The sequence below is a fragment of the Lutra lutra genome, chromosome 15 (genome assembly GCF_902655055.1).
Source record: "Lutra lutra chromosome 15, mLutLut1.2, whole genome shotgun sequence".
NCBI classification, from domain to species: Eukaryota; Metazoa; Chordata; class Mammalia; order Carnivora; family Mustelidae; genus Lutra; species Lutra lutra.
In genome coordinates, this window is record NC_062292.1 from 53,974,072 (window position 1) to 54,000,288 (window position 26,217).

A 26,217-nucleotide genomic window follows, 5' to 3' on the forward strand; every position below is an offset into this window, starting at 1 on the left:
CCCCTAGATGGCAATACTATCAAACACTTTCGGTAACACGAGTACTTAATGATTAACAACCGGCATTCAGTCATCCAACACACTCCAGGCAACCATTAAAAAAATAACAAAACTGACTCCATTATAGATCCTTTTAATAAACATTTATAGCTCAGATTTCCACAACGCCGAAGTATTCAGAATGCCCTGGCCTCAAAACTTCTAATGTAGAAATAGGACCTGCAGATCTCAAGTTGAAGTTCGTGCGTGCCTGACACCGAGATCTTTAGAGGTTTATTCCTACAAAAGGTGATTACGGTAGTTGTTTTGCTTACTTTGGTCGTATCTTACAGAAAAAAAAAAAAAAAAGAAAGAAAGAAAGAAAGAAAGAGTCTCATATTGTAAATGTAAAGGAAGTGTGTGAAGGAGAATTTTTATAGCATAAATTTACGTTGAGGACTAGTTCCCATATTATGTTGTTATTTGTGAAGAGCTACAACACACACACACACACACACACACACACAGACACACACACACACACACCCCTGTTAGTTAAACCTCATTAATGATCATGCTTTTTGTCCATGTTTAGTAAAGGCCATATGAAAAAAAAATGCAGAAAATTTAAAAATGGCAAGATGGTTCTTACCAATATATTCTTCGGCATTGCATTATTCTCTCTTGAGTGGATTTCCAACACCAAAGTTCACTATTTTAGAATCCTGTAAAATTTGGGCACAGTTCATTCTGCAGATTGGGTTCTATCTTGTTTGTTTATTCAGTTACTCAGGTTTTTCTCCCCTTAAATTCAGATTTTCTTGAACACTGTCTACCTTACATGTTTTGGATTAAATTCTTTCCTTGGGGGATGTAGTGTTCTCCTCTGTTGACTAGTAAAATCATCATTAAAATCCTTTTTCTTCTCTTTCACTCCTCTGCTCCCCCTTTCTCCTTCCCTTATGGAGATGATCTTGATTTGATACTCTTACTTCTTCTTCTTTGTTGTTCTTATTTTGATCCTTCTTTCCCTCATTCTTCCATCTTACTGATTCTTAGGAGATAGATTTCTTGTCATCCCCAATCTCTGGGCTACCAGCTTGTGCTCACTTCTCATCTGTCCTTGTCCTTCCCATGTTCACATCCACCTAATGTTCATATTTTTATTCTATAAGTACATTGACTACTTTTGTTAGGCAGCCAGTGGAAAGAATGATTCAACAGAGGAAAATAGGAAAAATGCAGCCTCCACAATCTAATATTTCCAACGAGACTTAGCTTAAAAAAAAAAAACAAAAACCTTATATGCATAAGGGCTGCAGTCTGGATACAAAGCAGTATGTCCTTTTATGAGACATAAAGACAAGACTCTCTGGAACGGTCTGCCAGTTGAGGTTCTGCTGGCAATCTGAACTACATTTTAACCTCTCAACTCTGCTCCTGAGGGCACATGAAACTACTTGGAGTCTTCAGCAGTCTGACAATTTTACACCATCTCCTCTGATTATTTTTGATGACTTGAAGTGCCCCAAAGGTGGCCCTGGGGTCAATAGGTTTATGTAGGTTGAAAATGATCAAAAATTACCATTGATCTGTAGCTGTCAATAAAAGGCTGCGTAGGGAGACTCCCTGCACAAATGTTTAAACTGCATAAAGCAACCTAACTTAGTCATCTTTGAGTCTATTGATCTGATGATCCAGCAGTTTCCAAAGCTTTCCCTCTAGTCTTTGTGGTGCGTTTTCACTGAACCCACTTACCTGGGCCCTTAGGGATCGTTTTACCCTGCTCCTGGTAATGAACCAAAACAGTGGTGCGTGGGCACTGCTGTGCTCTTCAGCAGAGTATCGTGTGTGCTTATTACCTTTTGGAAAGGGTTCATCTTCCTGGTCACCATCAACTTCGCTTCCAGCTGATGGGGTTTCTTCTGTCTATACTCCTTATCATGAGGTCCTCATTTTAAAATATGTGACTTTTGGCCTATAAATCCGAACCTGGTTCTAGGATTCCTTTGCCTTGTTAGTTACCACGAATGCCAAGATCCAGAGAACAGGTCACATCAAAAGTTTCCTTTCTTTTGTATAAGGAGAGCTTCAGAGGAGTCTAAATTTAATTATATCAACCTCTGTTTTCCTTAGTTGAACCACTTGGGTGCTGCTTCTTGGTTTTGTCATAAGTTATAGTTTTCCTTGTCATAATGATACAATAAAGAAATGGTTATAGACAAGTTTCTGGTTTAGTCTACAAATAAAACATGAGAAGTAGGAAAAGCTCTTATTGACTACCGCCTACAAGCCATGGTTTTGGACAGAGTACAGCCAACCAATAGGATGATTTACACATTTTAATGCTGACAAATCAACACAGATTATTTTTATAGGTTTCTGAAAGCCAGTTCCTTTGAGGCATGGGATGCGGAGGTCTATCTTCCCTCCCATTTATAAAGTCAATTTTTAGCTTCTCCAAAGTTGACCAACATATTTATATCTAGTACTCATTTTGTAAAAGTCACCTCAGTCTCAATACAGAAGTGATCTTTTATTACCCATAGCCGTATAACAGCCTTCACTACTTAGCCATAATTTTCTAAGTATGAGACTTCTAAGTCTGCAAAATGTTAACATAGAAATTTCCCACTGGTTTCATATGTGCATTTACTTTACCAGTGCCATCTCTGCCTCCATACCTCCTGGCTGGTAGGACAAAAGCATTTTTTTTTTTAAGATTTTATTCATTTATCTTCACAGACAGAGATCACAAGTAGGCAGAGAAGCAGAGAGAGAGAGAGAGAGAGAGAGAGGAGGAAGCAGGTTCCCCGCTGAGCAGAGAGTCCGATACGGGGCTCGATCCCAGGACCCTGGAATCATGACCCGAGCCGAAGGCAGAGGCTTTAATGCACTGAGCCACCCAGGCGCCCCAGGACAAAGGCATTTTTTGATGGCACGCACATACATGTGGAGTTGCTCTAGAATCAAAGGTTGACTCATAATACAAAATGGTAGGAGAAAAACCCTTTAGCTTCGTGGTCTACTGTTTTACCTGCATGAAGCGTGTGCAGGTACTGGGGCCCACTGCTCAATGGCATGACAGAGCTGCCAAAATGGTTAGTAGAAATATCTAGTATTGTTGGTCGGCAGCTTCTTTCTTTCTTTCTTTTTTTAAAAGATTTATTTATTTATTTACTTTAGTGAGGGGGGACGGGCAAAGGGAGCAGACTCCACGCTCAGTGTGGAGCCCCACACCAGGCCTTTGTACATCTGGTATGCACTGGATTCGATAAAGTTGCTGTGGGGATATAAGATGGAAAACCCAGGCTCCTGACTCTTAGGAGTTTATATTCTACTAGAGTAGGTCAATCATAAATATAGATACACACAAGGTGAAGTGTGGTAAGTGCTATAACCCGTTGCCAGTAAATACCGAAGGGACACTTCTTACTGGGAAGGGAGGAGGCTGAATGGTAGGGGCAGACTTACTTGGGAGGTAGCATCTGATAGAGGTTAGGAATGAGACAGAGTTTAAGTAGATGAATATATGCGAGCAATTAGAAGAAAGAAAAGAAATAAAAATGCAGGATATGTTTGGGGACGAGCTGGGAGTTGCATGGAGCTGAAATGTAGGGACTAGTGGGGATTAAGGCTGGAAAGAGATTGGTGGCAAGACTGGAGAGAGTTGTGAAAGTCACCTTAATTATTCTGGATGAAAATTGGTTGGGAAACACTGAGTAACATTACACCAAGATTTGAAGAACTAGTGTGGTATAAAGAGCTCTACAATGCAATTTTAGAGAATAACGGGATGTTAAAATTTTGCCCTATTGTGGTATATAGGTCATGGTCAGTGACTGATGAAATAAAAAAAACTGCCAAGAATTAGCTAATGAATTCATTTAGATATTATTCAGCCGGTAAATATGGATCATCATATATACGAGATAATAGGAAAGTATTTTCTTAGGAACAAGATTTTAAAAATCTTTATTGAATGTTTGCTCTATCTCAAAATTTGTAATTTTTCTTTCGACGCAGATGTTTGCCTTTTGATCACAATCAAAGTGGGGATTATAAAAACTGGGCTGAGTCGAAGCCAATGATACTGTCCTCTGTCCGTGCGGCTATCAGAATCACACGTACCTGGGCTGTTTGTCTGACAGTGGACACATGTTTGTGTGGAGCTGTCCACACCTTTGCACTGGTCACTTGTATATATCAAACAGCTAGGAAGCAGCTGGAAAGGTTAGGGACACCACTGATGACCACAACACGAATGAGACCAATTCAGAAGTACACACAAGCATGAAAGCATTCCTAGCTTTGGGTTCTCACTAATGTTTGAAGGTGTAATTTGAAAGATTTCAAGAAACTACAAATGCATATCCGCCTTTTAAGTAAATGTGATACATATAATTACAATTGATTACTCAGGGGCCCTTTGTCGAAGCAATTGTAAATTTCAAACAAAATGTTCAGTCTGGGGGCTGCCTGGGTGGCTCAGTGGGTTAAGCCTCTGTCTTCAGCTCAGGTCATGATCTCAGGGTCCTGGGATCGAGTCCTGCATCAGGCTCTCTGCTAGGCAGGGAGCCTGCTTCCTCCTCCCTCTCTCTCTCTCTGCTTGCCTCTCTGCCTACCTGTGATCTCTCTCTGTCAAATAAATAAAATATTTTAAAAAATGTTCAGTCTGGAGTATGCATACACTAGTGCTGTGAACAGACACTTTTATGTCTTTACTCCCACAAATACCTACATTCAGAAAAGAAGAATGATATGTAAAAGAGAGGTTTTCATTTTTACCTCTCTCAGAATACATTATTCATTTTGTAATGGGGGGGTCAATGCAAAAAGAAGATTCAATTCACAGATTTTTTTCTTCATGGACAAATGGGCTCTATCAATTTAATCTATAAAGCCAAAGCCAGCATTCTTGCAAAATGAACGATGATGCCTCAGTTACCATAAAAACATTGGAGAAAAAAAAAATGGTTTCGAAATGGCTCATTTTTCCAAGGAGAAGAGGAAAAAATTAAATTTGTGATAATTAAATTTTAAAGTGGCAAATCAGTCACACTAAATATTAAAAAGCAGTATTTCTGATCTATCAAAATTAAAAATGTGCATAGTCTGTGACCCAGCAATTCTACTCCGGCAATTTTTTTATGACAATACTAGTAAAACTGTGCTAAAATATATTTAAAAGAATTTCATTCCAGCATGTCTTGTATTTATTCAGTCCTTGAATAAGCACATATTTATTCAGGCTTGAATTGAGGGCTTTCAGTGTAATAAGCAGCTTCCAAAGGTTGAGGACAGAGCAGAAAGCAAAGGATACATGGACACTGTCCTCTTGAGTTTTACATTATCATGAGGAAAAATGGGCAGTAAATAAGCAAAATAAAGAGAGAGAGAATTAGCAATGGTGGCAAAGTATGAAGATATTCAAGTAGAGTACTGAAATAGAGCTTGGGTTTAGGTGGTAGGGAAGAGTGAGATTCTCAGTTTAAGAAGAGTGATTTGGATTTTTGAAGAAGTTCCATGTAGGCGAGAATGCAGAAGAAACCAACCAAGAGAAGAACGGGAGGAGAAGCTTTCAGGTGAAAGGGAAGCTCTTGGTATTCCAGCAGACAGTAAGAAGCTGCGCGAGTGAGAGGGAGGGTGGTACAGGATAAGGTCAAAGCGACGGGCAGAAGTCAGATGGTGAAACCTTGTAGACCAACATTAGAGAGTCTGATTTAATTTCAGTGGAAAATTACTGAAGGCCTTTAAGCAAGGGGATGATATGATTTAATGTAGGTTTTAAAGACATCATTCTGGCTGCTCTGTAGAGAATATATGAAGGGAGTTGTTTTAAGTCTACTCAGGCTGCCATGACAAAATACCAGTAACTGGCTTAAAAAAACCCAGAAATTTATATTCTCCTAGTTCTGGAGGCTAGGAGTGGAGATCAAGGCGCCATCAAACTCAGTTTCTGGTGAGGCTTCACTAATTGATTGTAGATAGCTGCCTTCTTACTCTGCCCTCTCACAGTTTTTTCTGCATGCTCATGGAGAGAGGGAGAGATCTCTGGTGTTTCTTTTTTGTCTTATAAGGGCACCAGTTCTATCAGATCAAGGCCCATTCTTACAACCTATTCTAACCTTAATTAATTCCTAAAGTTCCTACCTCCAAATACAGTCACATTGGGGTTATGGATTCAATGTATGAACTTTGGGGGAACACATTGCAGTCCACAATAGGGGTCAAGAGAAGGAGTGAGTTTTGCAAGTCTGGGAGGGGTGCTAGTTTCTTGGTCTAGGGTGGTAATGGTGTAGATGGAACTAAGTGGATGGATTTATGTTTTGGAAGTAGAGCCAAGAGAATTATGACAGATTGAATGTAGAAGAAAAAGGAAAGAAGAATCAAGGATGACTCCTGGGTTTGCCTTGAAAGAAAGGGTGGATGGTGGTACCATTTAATGAGATGTGGCAGTCTGAAAGAGTGACAGATTTGGGGATGGAAGGAGTCATTTTGGCCATATGAAGTTGATATACCATGTAGATCTATGAATCTTTAGTGCTGAGTAGAGACTGGGTTAGGAAAATACATCTGAGAGTCATTGCACATCTCTCCCAAAATCTGGTCTCAAATCCAATGGCCTTCTCAATCTCTCCACTTTTACTTCTAATACACCACAAATTTAACAAGTCTTAATATGATTAATTGATCTTCCCTTCTGTATAATTTGTATGTATTTGTATTATGTTAAGTAGGTTAAAATGAATCTATATCTCAGAATCCCATTCTGTGGCAATCACACCCTAAGGTGACCATGAGTTAGTTATACCCCGGTATAATTCACCTCCTCCTGAGTTCAGGCAGGACCCATGACTTACTTCTAAACAATGGAAAATGAGGCATCACTCACATGAATGTTAGAGACACCACCTTAGCTGGCTGACAGCAAAGTTCTCCTGTTGGTCTTTGGGAAGCAAGCTGCCATGTTATGAGAGGGCTGTGAAGATCCCCATGGCAGGGGACAGTGGGTGGTCTCTAGAAGCTGAGGGCAAGTCAGTAAGAAGCCAGCAGCCCCCAAGGCTTAAAACCACAAGGAAATCAATTCTGTCAACAACCTGGAAGAAAATACTTTCTTAGTCACGCCTTCAGATGACAATGCAGCCCAACGGGAGCCTTGACTGCAGCCTTGTGAGATCCTAAAGGACCCAACTAAGCCATGTCTAGGTATCTAACTCATGGGACTATGACAGAACAAATGCATACTCCTTTTAAGCCACTAGGGTTGTGGTTATTTGTCCTGTGGCAGTAGGAAACTAGTACACCATCGTTTTATGGTTCTGGGTTAAAGTTGGTAAGAGATTTGGAGGATGAAGTAAAGAGGCAACTATTATCCCCTAAAGTTCATTGAAGTTAGATGTGGAGATAAATGGGCACAGAGGTGTAAGTTTTTCAGTTTGTCCTAATTCTCTTCTGCTCCATAGCTGGCTCTTCCTTCTGATTGCTGATGACAGGTGGCTATGGGTCTATGATTTGATTTTGGCTTCACAGGGATGGTAGCTATACAGAACTTCCCAGTGATGTCTCCACAAGTTTCTTCCTGACAGTTCCATTTAGGTGGCCCGTCATGCCTGGCTTCTTAGACTGGTTAGGTGGGAGCTCTTTTATACATCCTCTTACTCCTGTTCCTGGATCTTCACTTTTCCAACTCTTCCCACAGTTTTGTGAATTCTAGTTCCTGTAGGAAATCCCCTATCTCCATACCCATAGTGTTCAGTTTCCTCAACTGAAATGTGTCTGATGCATCCACCAAAGCTGCTTCACCTGGAGTCCTCCTTTTTTTTCTAGAGATGACAACTTCATCCTTCCAATTTTTCAGGCCAAAAATTTTAGATTCATCTTCTCTTTCCCTCACACCTACATCTAGTCATTAGGAAATATTTTTGGATTTATTTAACTTCAAGATACATCCAGAATCCTACCTGATCTCATCAATTTTACTACAACCACTCTACTCCAAGACATTCTCTTCTACTTCAATCACTGCAATAGTCAACTTAACTGGTCTCCCTACTTTTAACCTTAACCACCACCCCCAACCACATAGCAATCAGAATGACATTTTGAAACATGTCAGACCATGGGACTTCTTTGCTCAAAACCTTGTGGTAGTTCTCAGGTTGTTCAGAGAAGAAACCTGTTCTTGCCGGCCCTTTGATTTCCCCTTTGCCATCACCTCTCCACATGCAAGCTGCACTGCAGCCACAGGGGTGCATCAAATACATCAAAGAAGCTCCTGCCTTGAGGGCCCTATACTGGCTATTTCCTCTGTCTGCAACCCACTTTACCCACAAGACCGCTTGGTAAATTCAGCTCATCTTCTCGTTGAACCACTCCTATTTAAAATTGCAGCCTGCCACTTTCCTCCCCCACTCCTCCCATTTTAGAACCCCTTTTCTTGCTCTCTATTTTTCTCTTTTTCAAAGCACTCATCAGTCATTTTCAACATATCATGTAATCTATTAACTGATTATGATTATTATTTATTTTTTCTCTCTCTTTACTAGAAGTTCCACCGGGGCGGAGGCCTGTATGTGTTTCACTCTTTGCTCCATTCTAAGCGTCTCTAATTATGCCTCATAGCGAGTAAGTGCTCAAAAAACTAGTTGTGCTATCAGTGACTATGGAGAGGATTTAGAATGAAGGGATGGGGTAAAGAAGAAAGAGAGCCTAGGAAGACACCATAGGTAAAGGAGAGGGCCCAGCACCAAAGTCAGCGACAGAGGCAGGTGAGGGCGAGATGCACAAGTGGAAGAGGATGAGTCGGTAATGAAAACGAAGCAGAGACCAGTGAAGTAGGAAGGAAACCAGGAGAGTTCAACTTCATGGACACCAAAAAAAAAAGAGGATATTTTGTAAAAGGAGGTATGGTCATCAGTGTCAAATGATGTTGAAATTTTGTTTTATTTTGTTTTATGAGGATGAAATGTTAAAGAAGACAGACCCAGAAAGTTCTCTGGATTTGGTGGTAAGTGGTCCCGAAATAAGACTTTGAGTGGAATGTAGAGACAGAACTCTGACTGAAGAGGAAGAGAGAGCCGGATGTGTGGAAGGAGGAGCCTAGACTTTAACATAACTCTTTTGAAAAGTTGGCTGTAAAAGAGAACAAGGAAAGGGAATGGTAGCTGGGAGGGCCCTGTGGCCTGTGTGGTCACATTTTTTTTTTTAAAGGGAGATACTAGAACATATATGTATGTTGATAAGAACTCTTCAATAATAAGGGAGAGATTGTTAATTTAGAATTAAATATCAGGACTTCCTTCTCACTTTGCATGTAGAAACCAGGTTAGCCAAAGTTTCGTGTATGGCAAATGGATATGGATGTGCTCAGGTTTCAGCCAATTACTTTGGAGTTGGTGCTAGAGTCTGCAGCAAAGCCATGTTTCACAGTAGGAGCTGCCATCGTTGTTTGCATAGCTCTTCTCGTAGATAAATTTGGAAAAATAAACATCATCAAAAAATGAAGTGGTGAACAAACTATAAGCCCATTATCTACTAGAAACAGGGTAATTTTTAAAATGTTTTAATTAAATTATTACTTTTGATAAATTGTATCTTCCAAGTAGAGTACATGATGAAAAGATATGTCGCAGTGTAAAAAAAAAAAAAAGTTAACAGTTTGCCCTCCTCTTGTCTTTCCCTCCTAAGACAGGGTAATTATTTTTGAGCAGAGTTTGGCTTTTACATGTCAGACCTGGTGTAAGGTACCGCACATGCATTATCTTATTTCGTCTTCACAAAAAAGCTATGAGGTTGATAATATTACACATAAGGAAACTGAGGCTTAGGTGAGTTAGGTAACTTGCCCAGAGTCATACGAATAGTAAATGGCATGGTCACAATTTTATTCCTGCACTACACTGAGTGTAAATGTTCTTGTCAACTGTGATAGTGGTTCTAACATTTGGGTCCCAGGACCCACATTTCTTAAATCAATAGAGGATTCCCCAAAGCTTTTGTTTCTGTGCTTTACATCCATTAGTATTTGCTATATTAAAAATTAAAGCTGGGGAAATTAAAAAAAAGAGAGAGAGAAAGAAACAAAAAGAAAAAAGAGTACCAAAGCATGTATGCCATTATTCAGCAGAGTGATGACACGATCAAACATCATGTAGCCTCTGGAAAATTCTGCTGTACACTCTGAGGGGATGAGTGTGAGAAAGAAACACAATGTCTTAATATTAACATGAAAATATTTTTGACCTGGAAGACCCTTTGTAAAAGTTTCTGGGACTCTAAGGGGTTCACAGACTCTAGTTGGAGTGCCACTTAACTACATTATATCTTGCTTTAATTGGCAGCTCCAATGAACGATTAATCAAAGATTTGTTTGAACTTTTGTGCAGTGAAGAAAGGAGTCTTATATTTCCAACTTTTGATAATACACTCATAATACTTGTGATTAAATATGAAATATCCATGTATACATAAGTCTTATTAGTAAAACTTTTAATTAGAGTTAAAGAGTCAAAGAATGATGAAACTCTATTCTACTACCTCACTTTGAAGTTGAACTTAGAGTCCAATGGTTTAAATAACCTGTTTGAGATCCCATGACCCATCAATACTAGCTTTGCTATTGAGTCCGAGATTCTCAACTCATGTATACACACTCTTCTTCAATTAAAACGATCTGTTTTAAACAAGGAGCTCCAAATTTCTTTGTCATAAACATTGTTCCTTATGAGAGAGAATGAGTTTGAATTTACTCATAGATTGACCGCTTTTCTTAATGGATCTTCTGCTACATTACATTTGTCTGTTCATGGGTTTGTCCTCTCAATACAAAGTGGACTTCTGGATTAGGACTGTTTCTTAGCCTCACATTATCGCAGTTTCCTCATATGTAAAAAGGGAATTATAATAGTACTTATCATTTGAGTTTGTACACTTCAGTGAGTTAAGCCTCAGAATACTGCCGGCTATGTAGTAAGCATTTAGCAGATGCTAGATTCTATTATTATTATTATCATAAGCATCAAAGAGACGCTTCTACACAGAAGATATTCAATAAACAGTTCTGGAAGATATGAATGAATAAATGGGTAAATCTAAAGCAATGAATAACACATAAGGCATTTTTACTGCATAACACCCTGGCTTGTATGGAGAATATATGGAGGATGATATTTTGAAAGAAGGCATAGCATCTCAGGAAAGTAAGCACATCTTTTAGATTAAATTTATAAACATCATCCTTGTAAATGTTTTTTAATGAAGACCTAGTAGGTATTGGATAAGTGTACATTAAATAATTGAGTAAATTGTAAATTCTCCCTTGTTACTGACTTCAATCATTTGGTCTTTTTAAGAATTTATTTATACACATGTATATATAAACTAGATCACGTAATAATGAATATGATTTTTCACCAGTATCTACAGGGAGCACAATATGACAAGTTTTGTGTTCTTACATAACCTGAAATTGGGGGTGAGCTGAAAAAGATAATACCTTTCTCCAGCGAAGAATAAATAACACTAATAGGTGGTATAGGAAATTTGCATAGGGAAGTTGATGCTATAAAACACAAAATGGCATTTTCCAGAGAGTCTGGGGTATTTGGATGGCAGAAACTCCTTCAGTGCTCATGGATCAGGTTATCCTTAGAAACAGGAAAATGTGAACAATTTTTGACAAATGTAAAAATGTACATACAGTGGGAAATTCTAGAATACAAAAATCAAACAGGGCCAATTTAATGTTAAAACCTGTTTAACTATTAGGGCCTGCTTAGCCAGAGCAACTCCATATTGCCTAGGTAGCCATATTGTTTACATCCATGGACTTCATTCCGGGAATAAATGCCCCCGCAGTTCCTGGTATGGTTCTGGGTATCGATTCCAGGAGTAAATGCCTTAACAGTAGAAGCCACGTACCTTGGGTCTGTGGTTATGCCCTATAAAACCAGCCTGTGAGATCGGGACGGGGTCGCTCTCTTCGGAGGCGGCCCTGGCTGGTCAGTCTAAGTTCTGATGCTTGGCATAGAATAAGGCTTTGCATAACTTTCACTTTGTCTCAGTCTCGTTCCTTTGATAATGGACCACAACAAAACACATGTACTCAATAATAGATGAATAAAAAAAAATAATAGATGAATCTAGCTTTATAATAAAATACAAAAAGTCCTGAATCAGCCTCCAAAAACACCTGGGACCAGAGAGTTCTACCAGTGATGTTTTTTGTTATTGCTTTTAATTAAATCTGTAACAGATAATTGATATTATGTACAAAGTGTTTAACTAAAATTGGTTAAATGGACCAGATACCAAACTGATTGTATGAAATTGGGACAATATTGAACAATAGCATAATAAGAAAAGTGAGTTATAGGCAGAAATCACTTGAGATTGGATGAAAAAGTTATATTAGCAAACACTGTCCAATAGTATATTTAAAAGAAATATTATGATTATACAGGAGTTAACTCTTAAAAAATTGATTTACATAAGATTACCCTAAGTAGAATTTAAAAATTCAACATCAATTTATGATAAAATCTTTTAGCTACATGAAAATAGAAGAAATTATCTTTAATCTGATAAACAGCATCTACTAAAGTCATATAAATCATGTTTAATGATAAAGCCTTATAAATCTTACTATCAATAAAGCCTTATAAATCTTACTATCAATATAACAATCAAGTAAGAGAGAATACCCTCTCTATAAAAACATTCTTCTAGATATCTCTCTTGACGTGAGGGAAACAAAAACAAAAATAAACTACATCAAAATAAATGCTTCTGCACAACAAAGGAAACTATTAATTAAACTAAAAGAGAATTTACTGAATGAAAGGAGGATTTGCAAATGATATATCTGATAAAGGGTTAGAATCCAAAATATATAAAGATCTTATACAACTCAATACCTCCCAAAACAAATAATTGAAGTAAACTGAGGGTTTTGGAGAAGAGGCGGGTGGGGGGTTGGATGCCTGGTGGTGGGTATTATGGAGAGCATGTATTATATGGCGCACTGGGTGTGGTGCGTAACCAATGAATTTTGTAACACTGCAATAAAATTTAAAAAAAGAAAGAAAAAAAATCATGAACACAAACTTCTCCAAAGAAAACATACAGATGGCAAGAGACACGTGAAAAGATGCCTAATATTATTTACCATCAGATAAATGCAAATCAAAACCACATTGAGATAATACTTCACACCTGTCAGAATGGTTAAAATCAACAACACAAGAAGCAACAGGTGTTGGCGAGGATATGGAGAAAAAGGAAACTTCTTGTTCTGCTGGTGGGCATGAAAACTGAGGCAGCACTTGTGGAAGACAGTAGCAAGGTTCCTCAAAAAATTAAAAATAGAACTATCCAATGATGCAATCTCTGCATTACTGGGTAGTTGCCCAAAGAATACAAAAGCATTTTGTATTTGAACTTGAATTTGAAAGCAATTTGAAAAGATATACACACCCCCATGTTTACTGCAGCATTACTTACAATAGCCAAATGATGGAAGCAGCCCAAGAGTTCACCAATAGATGAATGGTTAAAGATGATGTGGTATATATATACAATGGAATATTATTTAACCATAAAAATAATGAAATCTTGCCATTTGCCACAACATGGATGTAGAGAGTAAATGCTTAGTGATATAAGTCAGTCAGAGAAAGACAAATACCATATGATTTCATTCATATGTGGAATTTAAGAAACAAAACAAATGAAAAAAGGAAAAAAAAGAGATAAACCAAAAAACACTCTTACCTCTAGAGAGCAAACAGATAATTACCAGAAGGGAGGTGGGTGGGAGGATGGGTCCAACAGGTGAAGGGGATTAAGAGGACACTTATGATGAGCACCAATAATATACAGAACTGCTGAATCGCTATACTGTACACCTGAAACTAATTTAACACTCTGTCAACTATACTGGAATTAAAATTTAAAAAAAAAAAACTATTAAAAAACCAGGATGCTCTCTGTTCATTACTGTACTGGTATTCTTAGGCAATGCCAGACCAAAGGGTGGGGGGAGAGAAATGCAGCAGAGATTATTAGTGCTTCTCAAAATCCCATTTACTTATCTACATTCCTCAGCTTCCCTACACACATCAATGGGGTGAGACGACTGGTACACGTGGAGAGAAGGGATGTTAGCCACTTTCCATCCTGGACCTCAAAAACATCTCGCAGAGCCCTCCAACATGCTCTTCCCTATCACGGTCCGTCATTAAATAAGATGGAGAAAGGCAGCCAAAGACAAATTACTTTTCCCACCTTTATTTTGTTAGGCACTGATATTTGAGTTTTATTTGTTACCACAGCATTTCCTATCTTACCCTGACTAATACAAAGCATATGTGCTTGAAAGAGTGAGAAGTATGGATACTGACTACTTAAAAAGTCCAAAGCATCTAATAATAAATTAGGATCAAGTCCAGAAATCAATCATATTTTGCAATAAGAACTATGACACCCAGCTTTTAAAACTGACACTCTGTAGTTACAGAAAAGGTGGTACGTGATGTAGTCTATATTCTCGCCCAGAGTATTTAGTTAAGGGGAACAGAAACTCTTTTTGACTCATTTTAGGAGAAAGTGAAATAGAATCCAAGCACGTGAAATACAGCTTTGGGTCTTTGAAACTGGAAATAGAAATTCCATAGGATCTAATAATTTTGTTACTGGGCCTTTACCCGCCAAAAGTGAAAACACTAATTTGAAAAGATATATGAACCCCTCTGTTACTGCAATAACCACGATATGGAAAAAACCCAAATGTCCATTGATAGATGAATGGATAAAGAAGATGTAAAATATATCTCTATATATCTATACCCATGTATCTATCTATCTATCTATTTGTATGAGGATGAATGGTAGCAACACTTGTGATAAGCATAGTATAATGTATAGAGATGCTGAATCATTATGTTGTACACCTGAAACTAATGTAACATTGTGTATCAACTGTACTCAAAAAAAAAAAAAAAAAGGAAAGAAATTGGAAAACTGTCAGCTTGGAGTTTCTCTCTTTCTGGGGCTGCATGATATTTCCATCTTCTCTTTCTCTTAACTTGCTTTATTTGTTATTGCCCAACATGGAAAATAATTCCTAGTAAATAACTTTATCGCTTCAGAGTACTCTGGGCCATCTGACCACCACCTCTGTGTGTCTGGAGAGAGAGAGGATCTAAGCGGTTGTTAGTTGGGTGATGGATTTGCCAGTCTTGGGTCAGCTGTTGCAGAAGAGTGGATAGTAGATATCTATGTTCCTAGGTCTCCTGTTTCAGTATCAATTATTAATTGGTGACAGATCTTGGTGAGAGGATGTATGGTCATTCTAGAACAAACACTCCCAGTGAAGGTCATATCTTTGATATTACATGGAAACATGACTAAGGATTGCTAAGACTATCTCTGGAAAGACCTTTCTTCTTCCCAAGGCTGATTAGTGATCTGATTAACATCCTATCTCTTAGATTTGAAGCAGTCCTGAAGCCTATACGTTAAAGGAATCCTACAAAATCAGGTAATTTATTGCTTGAATCTGAGTGTCAGTGACCTTTCAGTCTTTTGAGCCATTCCCTCCATTTTCTGTAACTCCCTTGCTGCTCTTACATGAATGCCCATGTCCTGATTTCAGCGGTTTATTTCATCCCAGTTTACATAGCTCTGAGGAGAGGAAATCATGGTAACTTCAGGTAGAAATAGCTAATTTTCTGCCTCCCAAGTTCCTAATACTTTCCAACCTCACTTGCTCTCCTCGATTCCATTCCACTTCCACTGTCAAATGGAAGAGTCAAGGGCCAACCTGTCTAATGCGAAAGTTGTTCCGATGCCATAGCTTGGACCTGGTCAGGAAGCACTTGTGGATAGCGCTGCCAGTCCTCATCAGCAGGAATGCGTGCAACTTGCTTCTCTGGGCTTACCCTCTGCCCCTCCATGCTCTACTCACGTCCCTTTACAGCCCAGGCTCCAGCTTTGTGGCTCAAGGGTGGGGTCACCACACTCTTCGTTGAGGCCTTGCTTTAGCACATGACTTCTCCTTTGTTCAGATTGTGCTTCCATTCCTGGCAACTCTTAACCATCCTTAAAAAGAAATTTGATGTCATCTTCATTTGGAAGAGCTTCTTGATGCCCCAGGCAGTTACTTGCTCCTCCTTTCTGCTTTTATATTGTTCATGGCATTTTTTACACCACATCATGGTGATTTATTTACCTGCCTTCTCTCCCCACTAAACCTTGAACTTAGAGGACGGGACCGAGGATATGAATTGTGTTTCGCACCTTCTGGGTGTTGAATAGATTTCTGTCATGTGAATAAATAATCTTTTATTTAAATTTATTTTGTTTTTATAAATATTAATTTAATGTTATATTTGATATAATATTACATATTAATATAATAAAACATTATTTTGTTAGCAATATGTTTAAAAATATTATGGACTATACCCCATTTCTTTGAATCCAGGATTCCATTTATTTCAAGACACACTACTATTTTACGTATTCCTCAGAAGAAAAAAATGCTTCCAACTGAATGAAGATACAATACTTTTTTATCACTTAGAATTTTAATTTTATATTTGGAGAAAGACATCTTTAGACTTGTATGGGCATAGGTTTTTTATAAAAATTGTATATTAAGCTGCTACTTCTGTGCCTTTCTATGTCTACAATAACTTTTCATTTTAATACCAAGTCATAGTGTAATCTTTTCGAAAACATTTTAAGTGGCAATTAAACTCAATGTGTGTAGTAGCAACAGGGAACATAACTCAGCTGAAGTGACGAGAGTGTGAACGGCATTGACCAAGTTTGTGCAGGCACAGGAAATGACAAGTATGTCACAACTGCCACCTACAGCAGTTGTAAACTTGTTAGATGCACGTGATTTCAGAGGTGGAGAAATGTGAAAAAATGGTCATCATTAAAATCAGTGAGATTCCTGTTCTCTGTTTTCTGAGTATCCCTCCTGAACAGAAAAGGACACGCTATGATAAAAAGCCAGTGCAGAACTTCTAGCCCATTGACTCGAGCAAAGTGGTTTGCTCTTAGTGACAACACTGGTTCCAGAAAGCTAAAACTGGCTAAAAGGCTGCTGAGATACACGGTCACCCAGCTATGGTGGGACTGGCAACGGCCCAACTCAGAACCAGACCTAAGAATTCACGAATGACGTTGCGAGGATGGTAACAAATGGACTCTGGCTGCGTGCACGGAACTGTTCTGAGAGACACATCTGGCCACTCCCTCCAGTGGCCGGTGCTGCTCCTTCCAGTTATTCTTAGCACATGTCCTTGATGCTTTTTGTTCTTTTCCCAAAGAGTTTCTCAAAGGCTTACAACAGTGAGTACTGATTATATGACAAGCACCTTCCAAGAGTTCTTTGTATTTTAAGTTGTTCATTCCTCAAACCAACCTCATGAAATAGACAGTGGTTACCCTCATTTTTCAGATAAGGGAATGCATGCAAAGATAGTTGAAGCAAATTGTGCATGGGGATAGCTGTCATGCAGTTCTAAGGGGAAGAGCCAGGATTTGAGTGGAGGCATTCCAACTGTCCAGTCTGTACTCAAACTGGGAGCGGTGCTGGGTACTGCATCAAAGTCTCCTCACCGCCCCCACCAGGACCACCAGACTTCGGAAGGTGGAAGCCAACCTATATCACATCTTGATATATTTTCTCTCCCCCAGCCCCACCCCGGGAACCAGGAAAGGCTTCCTCTGCTCTACGACCTAAGCCTGTTTGTGTAAGTTCTGCTTTCTGGGGAGTCAGGCTGAATGGTCATCTAAAGGGAAATAGGCTGCTTTTCAAATAGGCCCAACTTTTCTTTTTTTTCTTTCTTTCCTCCTTTTTTTTTTTTTTTTTTTTTTGCCTGTAAGTCAGGAAAAGCACATATAGTGAGCCAAAAATAATGACACTTGAGGCTAAAAGAAAAGACATAAAGACGGACCACTGAGAAACTTCCACAATTTACTTTGGCTTTAGGCTCCAAAGGGGTTAAGTGGTCATCCACACTTGGAACTTGGGTGATTTAGACAGATACTGGTGGTACACTTACGCATTCATGGCAAGATATCGAGCTGTTGCTTTGAAAACATTTTAATATAATAGGATTTAAATTTTCTTCTTTTCTTTGGATTTTTCAGTTAATATTGGAATTAAATTAAAGCATTAAGTCAACCAGCTTAGTGTAAAGCAAATTATGTCAGGTTCACCATTGAGGGCTTCGTTATGGAATATCTATTGACTCAAGCTTATTAACTTGTAAATCCTCTAGTTTTAGATTATGATCTATTGATTATCTGCTTTTATTTGAGTTTTAAATGAATAAACAAAAAGAAATGATCATGGTTCAGTCATTATACCTTAAGAGAAAATGTACTTAAGCCAAGCATACTTAATTAAGAATAAAAACAACTTTTATTTTTTCTGAGAGTTAGAAGTTGTGGTTCTTATTTACATTAAGGCAAATCAAAATTGATTTTAATTTTGCATAATTGTCTTTAATAGACATTTGGACAAAACAGAAAAAAAAGTTTATCACTAAGGATATAAAGTCTTGAGAGCCTAGATGCTTTAAGCGGTCAACTTATAAGCAAAAGCCCTGAGTTCAAGATTTGGGTCTGTTACTTGTACTAGGAAGTCCTTAGGCAAATTATTTATGTTTCTGAGTCTTGGTTTCTAGCAATGCCTTTCTCATGGACTTTTGTGAGGATTAAATTAGATGGTCTTTCTAAAAGGGCCTGGTGTATTGTTGGTACTCAAGAAAAGTGCTCTGAATCAGACCCTCGCTAATAGAAGCAACTAAGAAAATACGGGCTTCTGTTGATTTCAAAGGGTAATTGTTTAATTTTATGCTTTGTTTAAAGCTTTCATCAAATAAAAGTGCTGAGATTGGTTTGTGGTTTGAGGGTCAAATCCACAGTCAAAGATTTATTTAGCATCTACTTTTTTCTAGCATGGTGCTAGGCACGAAAGGCAGTGGAAAGAAATAAAAAAAATATGCAAATCCTAGATTTCAGGAACTGCCACCCATTAAGAATGGAAGACTTATATTCATGAAGCCACTAACAAACACGAAGCCATGTTTTTCATGAAGAAAAACACATGGAAACAAGCACTAAAGAGGTATACACAGGAAGTCATCATGGGCTTAAGCATTCCCAAAAGAAAGATTCACAGAAAGAATTCACTTTGAATAACAATATGTAGGATGTGTACAGTAAGAGAGAAGCATTGTGACAGTCAATGCAAGATTTACGCAATTAAAACATATTTTAAAAATCTTACAGTCAAAAAGAATTTACAGTTAGCAATTTGACCTTCATATCTGATGCAGAAATCCCAGACGACGGTGGGTAAAAAGGCAGGGAAATGAGGAATCTTTTCAACACAACTTACTGTGTCGCAAAGGCCACTTTGCAAAAGTTTTGTTTACTGTAACCAAGACTCTGGAATCTGGTGATCTGGAGATTTAGAAGAGAAATGATTCCATAATAGTTTCGCTGAATGGAAGGTAGAAAATTGTTGCCTTGCGATTTGGACTACCTTATACAACTCGATAAGGAAGCAAAAAAAGAGTTTAGACTGGTGGCAGACGTGATTGATAAGAAAAAATAGGGATTCTATTACATAATGAAGCTTAGGAAGCCCATGCGTGAGCCTAGAACTGTTTCCCTTCCTCTCCCTTTATTTGACCACCTTGCCACACTGATGAAAGCTGATGAAGGCAGAACCACCTAGAACTCAGATCCTTCAAAAATGAGCTTGATGGGGCACCTGGGTGGTTCAATGGGTTAAGCCTCTGCCTTCGGTTCAGGTCATGATCTCAGGGTCCTGGGATCGAGCCCCACATCGGGCTCTCTGCCCAGCAGGGAGCCTGCTTCCTCCTCTCTCTCTCCCTGCCTCTCTGCCTACTTGTGATCTCTGTCGAATAAATAAATAAAATTTAAAAAAATTAAAAAAAAAAACGAGCTTGGTTGCTTGCATCAACCAAACAATCCCAGTTAGGTAGGTAGATAACAAAGGCAAGTCATAAATGTTACTACTGGTCTCTATCTATAGAGAAATAGATCCTATAAATGATACAGTTTTTGTTTTTTGTTGTGTCATTATATCAATATTCATTCTCTTTCAGCCCACTCTTGTATATGTGACATGCCGGAGTGGTTACAGTTACTATTTCGCTCTGGATGATCAACACTGGATCACAAAGTAAAGATTGGAGACATTCTCAAGAGCTCCTAGGCTTGCAGCTGGCCTCCGTAATTGGAAGAGGCTTATCTGGTTTGCCTGGAATGTGGGGACATTTTGAAAGAACATACAGGAAGGAATGAAGGCTGTTAGCGAGCCAAGGGATGGGCTGGCCTTCAAGGAAGACTTTGTCAGCAGTGTGCGAATACTATAAACTCAAAGAATAGTTTTGGAAACCGGGAAAAGATATTACACATCTGATGGCTGAGACTTATATTCCCAAGCAATGAGCACTGATCTGTCCAAGATGTGTCAGTGGCTGAACACGACCTTCTGAAATCCTGGGCTGAAGGTCAGTGCACATGCTGATGGGTCCTGGGAATTAACAGGACCACTCAGACTCCTGAAGCCCAGAATCTGATTATACATCCCTGTTCCTGAACGAAAATTCTTCTCCTGGTTAACTGCATGGTTTTCTCCTTTCCTTCTAATCTCTGTGTCAGTGTCACCCTCTTGTGAGGCCTTCCCTGTCCTCCCTACATTTAATGTTACCCTCCCTATCCTAAAAGCCCAATGTCTCTCCACTCCCACAACTGGTCCATGGAACATTCCTTTGACTGGCCAACACAACACCTGTGATCTCTCATCAATGATTTTTTTTTTTTCTATCGCCATTATCATACATTTATATATCAAACATACATACACACACACACACATTTTATATTTAAAAATTTAAAATATATACTTACAAAATTATCTTGTTTACTATCTTTCCCTACTAGAATAAGAGCTTCAAGAAGGAAGGAATTTTGTCTGGTGTCTACTCAGCGCTGTATACCCAGTTGGTATATAAAAGTGCATGTTGACTGGGAAAGTAAACTAATGAATCAAGTTCTGGATGAGTCATCAGAAAGGAAAAAGGGGGGGGGTTACAACATGGAGGAACTGGAAATAGTTATCTCATTTACTTATTTGCTTTTAGCACATAGTGATATATTATAGTTTATGGTTCCATGGTAAGAGGTTTATATATTATACTACTTGGTTTTAACTATACGATCCTTACAAACATGGGTGACTTTCAAGATTCCTGAAAGAATGAAAAAACATGGTTCAAATATCATGCTAATAATTCATAGATGAATGCAGAACAAGTAAAAGGCCAATTTGGTACTTCTTACTTTGGGTGCAAGCTCATAACCAGCAACAGTATGAGGTGTAAACACTCAGAGTCCAATCGTATTTGGCCAGAAGTTGACAAAGAAATTTGAAATTATCAAGGATAGCTCTTGGAAAATGGACTGGTATCCAATATTGTTAACAACGTATCTTTTCATAAGTGTTTATTATGCCCTGAGGTACTAGCAAATGAGAGTATTAGCTCATGATTAACCAAATAGTCTATTGATAATTTTATCCATAGCTACACTTTTTAAAATTTCTATTTTCATAGTGTAAGTAACATTTATTCACTAGTGCATACTTTATAAATAAGTAATGGTGATGTGTGCTCCAGAAGTTATTATTTATAGGAGTGTACATTCTGAAAAGTTTGGATACACTGGCTTATGTTAACATTTTTTCCACAGTAAAGCTATTATTAAGAAGGAAAACAGCGAAATCATTTTCCTCTATGAAAAATAAAATTCAATCCTATCACGAGCTTCTCATGAGTAAAGTCTAAAATAAAAACAAGTAACTCACTTTTGTTACTGCCTTATAATGGACAAAATCCAGGACTACTTTTTGGAAGATATATGCTTAAAGATAATTTGTAAAAAAAAAAAAAAAGAAAGAAAAAGAAAATCTCATCCCCTTGACTAATTTCCCAGTGGGAAGTGCTGACTATTATTGATAAAAATGATACCTATGGTCATTGCCCAGACGGCACTTTGAAGAATATAGTTGGAGACAAAAACCCTACAAAATGTGGATGTCACAAAGTCCTACTAAACCTCTATTATGCACTTGGGCTATTACAACCGGTTACACTGTTACATTTATTTTATTAGCTCTTTTGACTATTTCTCAGTTTGAAAAATTTGATTTAAATTCTCAGTTAAAGGTAAAGACTAGAGTGAAGAAGAACAAGGCAAACAGAAGTGGTTTGGCAAGGTATAAAATATTTACAGAGCCTCTCACTCCGGTGTTACTTACAAGATTGCAAGTAATCAGTTACACTGCAAAAGGTAGTATGCTGGGAGGGAAGCGGGGAACTACGGGGACCTGGGGCACTCCCCATCCCAGGGAAGCGATGTTCAGTTATCATGGTGACTGTCATCTTAACAATTGCACAAGTGCATCATTCACTGTGGGTGACTAGAAACAGATGAAGAGGAGCTGAAAAATGGGAGAATTTTCCTTGTCTCATGTCTCTCTGATAACTAGGCAGACTACCGAGCATGAAAGATGAGGGCTACCCAATTCAAACCAGAGCACGTAGTTACCATCTGGGCATTTCAAAGTAGGACACAAGAAATGCTCAGATGTATCCCCCAACAGGGTGCAATAATACAGCAGTAAAAAGAAAACTGCAGTGAACTATGGCCACTTCCACACTTGCAATCATTCCAGTACAGGAAGAGGCAAGGATTTTCTAAAACCCTTTTGCTCATGTTCATCTTAACTGCTCCCACGTTTGGTGCAAGAGGCTTCCATGCTCCGGCAGTCCTACGTGGTATGTAGCCACACCCAGCAGAGGGCGCTCTCCTCATGGAATGAAAGGGGCAGCATTCCTGTGGACAGAGAACTCCGCTTGGGGGCTCAAAAATGAAAATATTCGGGGTGCCTGGGTGGCTCAGCGGGTTAAAGCCTCTGCCTTCAGCTCAGGTCATGATCCCAGGGTCCTGGGATCGAGTCCCACATCGGGCTCTCTGCTCGGCGGGGAGCCTGCTTCCTCCTCTCTCTCTGCCTGCCTCTCTGCCTACTTGTGATCTCTGTCAAATAAATAAATAAAATCTTTTTAAAAAAAATGAAAATATTCAGTAGACCACACACACTAAAATAGTCATTTCCTTTCAGAAACATTCACTGCCAAAACAAGTATTGACTTTTAAAATGATATATTTGGCTCTCAGAGGTACACCCAGTTGAGTAATTTCTTTCAGATGATGCCAGCTGCAGACCCTTAATTTTCTTTTCTTTTTTTTCTTTTTAAGATTTTATTTATTCATTTGACACAGAGAGAGAGATCACAAGTAGGCAGAGAGGCAGGCAGGGGGCGGGGGGGAAGCAGGCTCCCTGCTGAGCAGAGAGCCTGATGTTGGACTCGATCCCAGGACCCTGGGATCATGACCTGAGATGAAGGCAGAAGCTTAACCCACTGAGCCACCCAGGTGCCCACAGATCCTTAATTTTCTGAACAAGAATTATGAAGTTAGTCAAGAGTTAGAAAGCAAAGAGCCTCAACACTACATGTTTTTATTTTTGAGGACGAGAGTTCAGCATTTCTTATTTGGAAACCTCTATCAGCTTCTATAGATCCTCAAATCACGCAATCTAGTAACACTGCTACCTCTACCTTCTGATGTACATTTTGCAATGAGACAGAACATTTTTGATAGGAACAGATGTCAGACATAGAGAAACATATAATCTTTGGCCACAAAATGAAAATGAATCAGTTAATATATTTAATATACATATATTAATGGGAATTTAACTATGTTGATAGATTTTATAATCCCTGCCTAAATTCCTTCATATTTGCAAAAATGAGTATTTACAGGATCAAGTAAATTCACAGGCTTCTTATTTGCTGGGTTGCAGCTTGATGAGTAGAGAGGCTATGAAATGCCATCGCTTGTAAAAGGAGGCATCAAAATATCCTAATGAAACTAGTAATTTCTGGGAGTAATTTAAGACTATCTTTCTGCCTTAAGAAGGAAAGAAACTATGGAAATACAAATGAAAGAATTAATAAGAATACATTTTAGGAAGAAAATTTAGCAAAGTGAATCTTTAAAATTTAAATTTCCATTTAAATTATCTTGCTTCCAGATGACACTCCAGATACATTTGAGAAGGAATTCCTGCAGATTTTTCCTGCAATTCCCCAGAGAGTTTTTTTTGGGGGTCTCCCTTCATGCATCATTTTTTATTCTACTCCTTGTTAAGAATTTGTATTAGCCAATCTAACCATTCAATTTATCCTGCCTTTTTGGTAATGAATAAATAGCACATACTCCTAATTGGCCACCTGGGGTTCAAGGAGGGGAAATACATAGTTGATGTTTGAACACCGTAATGTGCTGACATCATATTGACCACACTCTATTTCACAAGATTTAAAATCAGGCTTCCTTGCCCTATTTACCCCTCCCTACCTTTGCACCATTTCTTGACTGTCTGTGGGACTATTATAATTTTTTTAAAGTGATTTATTTCTAACAGATGTGATCATCCAGCCTCAGGGACCTGGATGTACACTGCCCCAACAACTTTAATTTCTGGATATAATAAGCACATATTCCATGAATAAATAATTATTGTTCTGCTGAGGAAAAAAAGATGCCAAGGATGAGGTACGATGACCAGGTTCTTCTGGGCAAAAAGGACAAGTAGATGGATTTTCCTGAGGTGCTGACTATGGTCAACCTAAATGTGCTAACTATTGTATTTCTAGAACGTGGTAGGTCACAAAGGGAGAAAATCAGTCCTGGTTTCATGTGTGCAGCAATACGTAGGAAGCTAATTTTAGGTCTACATTAAGTTCCTTATAAGTCAGAAGTTGCACATGTTGACATCAGAAAAGATGGCAGCATGGGTCCTGGTAGAGAACATGGCCTATGAGATAACAGCAGAAGAGAGATCCACCCGGCCGTCCCTCCAGCTCCCAAAGCAGGTCTTGTGGCATCTCAAGGGCAGGTGTTGGAGGTGTGCTCTTATGGTCAGTGCTCTGTGTTTGAATGCTGAGGAGGCGGCCCCAGGCAGTGTCACAAAGCCAGTGATGATGTCACTGGTCTACCTGATGAGGTTTGAGTTGTGACCCAGCACTGTGTGCGGCCACTTGAGGCACCACCCGAACACTGGACTTTTGGTAATATTTTAAGTGAGTGTAGTTTCCCAACTTGAGCTTTGGAGAAGTCTCCTCTAATTTTTCCAACCAAGAGTTTGCCTTTTCTTCTCCCTCTCCAGCTTCTGGACTCTTGGGTCAGCTGCCTTAAGACTACACTCTGTTGCTAATATGATTTGGTAAGTAGCATGTCATCTGGGAAAGACTTGTTAGGGAATGAAGGATAAATGAAAAAAAGGAGAAAAATATTTTTCTTAAAAAATAATTCTGTCGGGGCGCCTGGGTGGCTCAGTGGGTTGGGCCACTGCCTTCGGCTCGGGTCATGATCTCAGGGTCCTGGGATCGAGTCCTGCATCGGGCTCTCTGCTCAGCGGGGATCCTGCTTCCCTCTCTCTCTCTCTCTGCCTACCTCTCCGTCTACTTGTGATCTCTCTCTGTCAAGTAAGTAAACAGAATCTTTAAAAAAAAAAAATTCTGTCTTTTCAGACAGGACCCTGTGAACACATCAGCACAATGACACCTTGACAGACCAATTATCTTCGTCCACCAGTTTCAGATCATAATAATCAGCATTTCCTGAGTTATCTACTCTGTTCCTGCTGCTCTGTGTGGTGCTGTATCTGACGGAGGCGTGGGTAGGCTTAGTCTCCCCAAAGACATGGTAGGATGGTGCCAAGCCATCTCCAGTTCATGTTTGCCTGCCCCCAGACCTATGCTCCTGACCACCTCACTCCACAGCTTTGCTGGGCCTCTGATGAGATTATTTTGAATGAAACTGATTTAATGTCACCCCAATAAATGGAGACAGACTAGAAGAATGTCCCCTTCTCTATCTCCCAACACAGAGACTCACCACCGGCTGTTTAAAGCCAAGCTTCTGTTTCTTTCCCTGAGGAAATGTCTGGTCCACTTCCCTCCTTCTGTTCAAATCCTACCCACTACTTAAGACACAGACCTCTCCCAGGTCTTTCCTGAAATTTTCCATCCAAGTGACACTTTAATTCTT

General features: G+C 38.9%; 1 protein-coding gene across 1 annotated transcript in view; it reads right to left on the reverse strand.

Moving 5' to 3' along the window:
- The window catches only part of USH2A (usherin), a 705,277-nt gene that overhangs the window by 57,918 nt on the left and 621,142 nt on the right, over nucleotides 1-26,217 (reverse strand).